The following is a 6,446-nucleotide window of genomic DNA, read 5'->3' as shown; positions in this document are numbered from 1 at the left end:
AAATATTTTGAAACATTTAACTTTTATCTCTTTATTTTTCCCTTTCCCTTTCTCTGGGTAGGTGGGCCAGATCTGTGCTTTTTTCACCAAGAAGAAGTATGTACTAAGGATGGATATTGAAGTTGCCAGGAAAACTTTCTGGCTCTTATTTCAAAAAGCTAAGTCTCAGTAGAGGAGAGAAGTTGCAGGTAGAGACAAAATTGCTTGAAGAAAGCTGAAGTAAAAGAACTTCCCTCACTTTAGTACAGAAAGATTCTATATGCTCAATGGGACCCAGAAGACTTGGGTTTTGGATGCAGGAACCTGGATCATGCTCTCAGGCAGTATTGTTAGGGAGGGAGCAAGATGGACCTCAGAAAGGGATGGCTCAGGGTAATATGAGACCCCAAGCTTGGAATTCTTGGTAAAAATATCCATGCTGCAAACCTGGTGCAGAAGCAGCTAAGAGCTGCTGGACCTGAACAGGACAATGCAGACAGAGCATGGTCCGGGCTGTGAACAGATGCCTAACAACCAATGGCTTTTCTTCCACCTGACTGATGCCCTGGCACTGCAGAAGACTCCAGGACTATGAACAGCCCCGGGTAGGTTGGAGTCAGCTCCAAGAATGAACAAGATCAAATTTCCACAGACCTGGTGGAATGATGGTGGTGGGGTTCAGCATCAGGAAGTACCTTGATAGAAAACATTTTTGCACCTCTGGATCTGTGAACTGAGATTCACAAGGCACTATACTTGTATCATTGGAAAAGAGAAAAGTACCAAGATCACTTCTTAGTTTCAAATGAATCATAGTGGCTATGACGACAGGCTCTTTCAAATCACAAGCTGAAATGACATGCTAGGGAAGCTTAAGTGATAGGGCTTTAAAATAAGGCAGACAAATAACTGTCTTGCAGTCAGGCCCCCCACCCCCACTGGAATGAATCTGGAAGGTCATTTGGGATATTAGCAGTTCATGCCATTGTGTTGTCATGTCACCATGGATCCCTACCGCAGTCCTATACCATTCTGGTGACTCAGCTACTCTTTGTAGCTGCTATTCCTGCTATTCCATTCTCTCCATTGTCTTTCTTAGCTTTTGCCATTCCTGGTTTCTGACTACTCTTGGGTTTTATTGTCTCATGGCTTCTGATTATTGCCTTTTCTCTGGGTGTTTGTTTGGTTGTTCTTTTCATTTTCTGAATTCTGCCTCCATAATAAACTGCTGACCTACTCGGTGTGTTACACACTCAGCCTTTGTGAAAGAGGATACTGGTCCATTCATTCAGTTATACAGCCACCTCTGGTCAACGGAGCACTCACACCTGTATCATCTCTGCTGCCGCCAGCGCTATGTGTTCTTGAACCCTTCTGAGCCTACCTCAACAAGGAGAGTTTTAGGGACGGACTCTTTTTTTTTTTTAAAGATTTTATTTATTTATTTGAGAGAGAGAATGAGATAGAGAGAGAGCATGAGAGGGGGGAGGGTCAGAGAGAGAAGCAGACTCCCTGCTGAGCAGGGAGCCCGACGCGGGACTCGATCCCGGGGCCCCAGGATCATGACCTGAGCCGAAGGCAGTCGCTTAACCAACTGAGCCATCCAGGCGCCCTAGGGACGGACTCTTTGAAAATAATAATAGTAATATCTCACACTTACGGAGTGCTGACTGTGGGCTGGACGTTGTTCCAAGTGCTTTATAGTTAGTCTGTTCTAACCTCTGAATAAAATTCCCATTTGACAGATAAGGAAGCTAATATGGTGAGAGGTGAGCAGTATTTCCAAGGTCAAATGGCCGGTAAGCAGCAGAGCTAGGATTCTACCCAGGCAGTCTGGCTTTTACCCACTACATTTCCGATCTGACTGAATTTAAAGAAGCCTACACTGGAGCTACTGCACACAGCAGAGGGGCTAGCTGACGACTAACGCCTCAAATTCTGGGCTCATAGTGGAGAGTTGTAATTAGGAAGCAGCTGCCCGGCCAAGGATTATGTTTTCTGGTCCCCACCCCCTTTTTTAAAAATAAAATTAGTTTATTTAAAGTAGGCCCCACGCCCAGCTTGGGGCTTGAACTCACGACCCTGAGATTAAGAGCCACATGCTCCACTGACTGTACCAACCAGGCACCCCTGTTTTCTAGTCCCTTTGAATCTAATCAAGAGCCTATGACTGGTTCTTGACAATGTGAACATAAGTGATGTGTTTCACATTCATGTCAGAGAGGTTGGTGTCTGGTGTGCTTTCCTCATGCTCTATTCCCCTTCCATGAAAACCTTGGAATCCACCTATTTAAGATGGTAGTTCCATAAGATGGAAAGTGCCTGGTTCTCTGACTGACCACTTGGAGAAGAATTGCCTAGGAGAGCTGTCCGATCAGCAACATCTACAAAACTTTGCAAGTGGGAGAAATAAACTTTCATGGACTGAGATTTGGGGATTGTTATGGCAGTTAGCCTAATCTGACACAACATGTAAGCGTGAATTTCTTGCCTAAAATTTGTAAATCTGTCTATAAATGCATGGTTGAGATGTTCTAACCATGTAAATGTTTTAGACGTTGATGTTATGTGACCTAAATAAACAGTTTTAACAAAGGCTCTGGGAAGAAAAGGTTAACTCTTTACTGATCTTTACTAAAGATTAATACCTTCTAGCAGTAATTCACTCTTCTCTTCTGCATGTGTGGCTATATATGCAAATATTGTTGTATGCTGGGGCATCTTTCTCTGGACCTCCTAGAATTATGTGCATAATCATGGTCATCCATTGGGAAATACTGTGAGCTGCTTCCACATTTCTTGAATCTAGATTCTGATAGATCTGATTGAGATTATATTTCTCAATATTATGGGATGAACTGTTTCCCCCAAAATTCATATATTGAAGTCCTAACCCCCTGGTACTTCAGAATGTGACTGTGCTTGGAGATAAGGTCTTTAAAGAGGTAATTAAGGTAAAATGAGATTCTGTGGGTGGGCCCTAATGTAACAAGACTGGTGTCCTTATAAGAGATTAGGACAGGGGCGCCTGGGTGGCTCAGATGGTTAAGCGTCTGCCTTCAGCTCAGGTCATGATCCCAGGGTCCTGGGATCGAGGCCCACATCGGGCTCCTGGCTCGGCCGGGAGTCTGCTTCTCCCTCTCCCTCTGCCTCTCCCACTGCTCATGCTCTCGCTCTCTCTGTATCTCTGTGTCTCAAGTGAATAAATAAAATCTTTAAAAAAAAAAAAAAGAGAGATTAGGACACAGACAACACAGACCAAGGGGTGACTGTGAGGACTCAACAAGAAGGTGGTCATCTGCAAGCCAAGGAGAGAGTGGTCTCAGAAGAAACCAAACCTGACAACATCTTGATCTTGGACTTCTAATCTCCGGAACTGTGAGAAAATAAACTCTGTGAGTGATATTTTGTTATGGCAGCCCTAGCAAACTAGTACTTTCCAAAAGGCCCTTTGCTCCTCAGAATTAAGATTCTGCTTCTTTAAATCTCCTAAATCATCACAGGTATAATCTTGCACAGTGTGGGTAGGATTTTTATGTGTGAGTCAATCTCTAAATATTGTGAACACAAAGCTTTTTTAAATTTTACCAATTCCATGGCCAAGAGCACTTTTCTAGCATCCTACAAAATCCCTGTGTGTTAGAAGTTGTTCCTTTATTTTCTGAATTCAGACAGATAATCCAACTCTTCAATTAAGTCAGGAATATCCCACCAAGCTGATTGCAGTTCAATCTTTGAATATCACTAAGAGAAAAATTCTTTCAATAATCTCACAAATTCATTAAGCATTTTTTTCCCTAAGTGAAAAAGAAGATAGAGATCTGATTATGGCAAATATTTTTCTTCAATATTCAAAACTACGAGGAGCACAACATGGTTTTGCTGGGGACCTCTATTTTTGTTTATTTTAAGGAAGCCTTAGAAGAGCAGTTTCACTAATATCAGACTTTTCAAAGAGCCCTCTAAAAGCGTTTTATGGTTGGGGCGCCTGGGTGGCTCAGTCGGTTGAGCATCCAATGCTTGATTTTGGCTCAGGTCATGGTCTCAGGGTGTGAGACCGAGTCTCTCATCAGTCTCTGTACTCAATGGGGAGTCTGTTTCTTTCTCTCTCTCCCTCTCCCTCTGCTCCTCCCCTTGGCTCATGCTCTCACGCTCTCAAATAAATAGATGAAATCTTAAAAAAAAGTTTTTGGTTATGTCCTATTCAGTTTTTATAAATTATAGAACCAAGTATTTATAGATAATACCAATGTTTTAAATATGATAAAATGACGTAAGGATTTGGAATCCTATGCTGTTTATCATTGTAAAAAATACCAGAATACATGGCGAAAACAATGATAAAAATACAAACTTACTTAGGAATCCTTAGAGATGCATTACTAGTATTCTTGTTGTAAAGACTATTATTTTTTTAAGTTTATTTTTTTAGTAATCTCTACACCCAATGTAGGGCTTGAACTCATGACCCACAAATCAAGAGTTGCATGCTCTTCCAACTGAACCAGACAGGCACCCCTGTAAAGACTATTATTGAAAAAAAACTTGCTTAAATGTGCCAAGTGTTTGGGAAGAAATATGGTTTAACTGTAAGACAAGGAAAGAGCACTGTTGCATTATTCAATTACATTATTCATTTTCATGCTGATGAGATTGGACTAAAGCAAAGTAGATAGCTTGTGCAATCCCAGGTTGCACATTGACACTTTGAATTATCAGGAGACACTTGATTAAGCACCACCACACTGTCACACTGGCCATTCTCACACAGCAGCTGTACTCACAGCTGGATGAAGTGGCATTCTCACAAAGGCATTCTGACCTTGGTAGCATGTCTGACCTCTCCTTTGAGCCTTCTCTGCTAGCTTCTGTAGATCTCACCTCTCGCACTGCTCTCAGACATGCCCAGAATGGAGCTGAAATGGAGTCCTGCCATAAATCAAGATCCATGAATGGATACTATAAATTTCCTGATTTATACACTACGTGGTGTGTGTTCCTTTGAGGGACATAAAGCTATGCAAATAGAGTAACTAGAAGGCATGATAGAGAAGGACCATTTTGCTTCCTAAGAAAACAGTAGAAATCAGTAAGCTTGTTTCTCGTGAGTATACCACCAAGTAGTGCCAAAGGGCAGCTGTAGAGGGCCTTGGAAGAAGCTTGGCTCAGCTATCAGAGAAGAAGCTGATAAATTTATCAGACAGGGTGCCTGGGTGGCTCAGTTGTTAAGCGTCTGCCTTCGGCTCAAGTCATGATCCCAGGGTCCTGGGATTGAGCCCCGCATCGGGCTCCCTGCTCCGCGGGAAGCCTGCTTCTCCCTCTCCCACTCCCCCTGCTTGTGTTCCCTCTCTCGCTGTGTCTCTCTCTCTGTCAAATAAATAAATAAAATCTTTTAAAAAAATTTATCAATCAAACAGATGCTTGTCTTTCATTTCCAACCTGGTTTGGTGGAGTGTAGTTGTCTTTCCTGTCATCTACTTGGAAGGTATGACAAACCATTCTGGTAATTTGAGCCCAAAGTGAAAGATGTAAAAGAATTGTACTTCCCCTTGCTTCTTTCCTGGGCTTCTGTCTTTGCTAAAAAGGTTGCCATGAACATAAGTTATTTCCTTGTATATAAATTTTAGATGGGTAATCCAATCTCTATCTTTTAGATCCTGCTAGCCTGTAGATGACATGTTACTTCCACAGTTCAGATAATAAATAAAGTTCAGAATCTGCAATGTGACTTTGGTGTTAATATATATGTCACATATTCCACAATTTATGGATATTTGTCTATTTCTAATCACTCAAAGATTTCACTTTTTAAAAATTTATCACAAGCACTCCAGACAGAACACGAGAATGGTGCTGACTATACACTACATCTCCAAATCCACTTCTTTAAAAAAAAAAAAAAATCACTTTTAGTTCAACTTGTATGGGTAATCAATCTTAGACCAGTCTTATAATACTTTGAAGAATATGTCAGCAGAAATAAATTCAAGCAACTCTTCAGTATCTCTTGCTGCCCCAAAGGGTTAGCAGATGATGCCACTTGACATTTTAATTTGTTAAACAGTATTGAGGGAAACTAGACTGGAACGTGGAACACATATTTCAAATTAAACTTTGTAGTGCTTGGTTGATATTTATCTGAGGCATTGCATTTTCGAGTTGTATTAGCACAGAATTTGAGTCAATTAATTCTGAGGCTGACTTGTACCTGAAACATGCGTTTTCCATGAAAAGTAGTGAAGATGATCCCAGGAGTTTGCTAGGCTTTTGAGTTCAGTACTCTTTCTTAGACACTATTTTTTAGAAATGCAGGTTGAAAAATTCCCATCTTAAAACTTTTTTTTTTTAAGATTTTATTTATTTATTTGACAGAGAGAGACACAGCGAGAGAGGGAACACAAGAGGGGGGAGTGGGAGAGGGAGAAGCAGGATTCCGGCGGAGCAGGGAGCCCGACGTGGGGCTTGAT

The sequence above is a fragment of the Neomonachus schauinslandi genome, chromosome 2 (genome assembly GCF_002201575.2).
Source record: "Neomonachus schauinslandi chromosome 2, ASM220157v2, whole genome shotgun sequence".
Lineage (NCBI taxonomy): Eukaryota > Metazoa > Chordata > Mammalia > Carnivora > Phocidae > Neomonachus > Neomonachus schauinslandi.
This window is presented reverse-complemented; position numbering follows the sequence as displayed.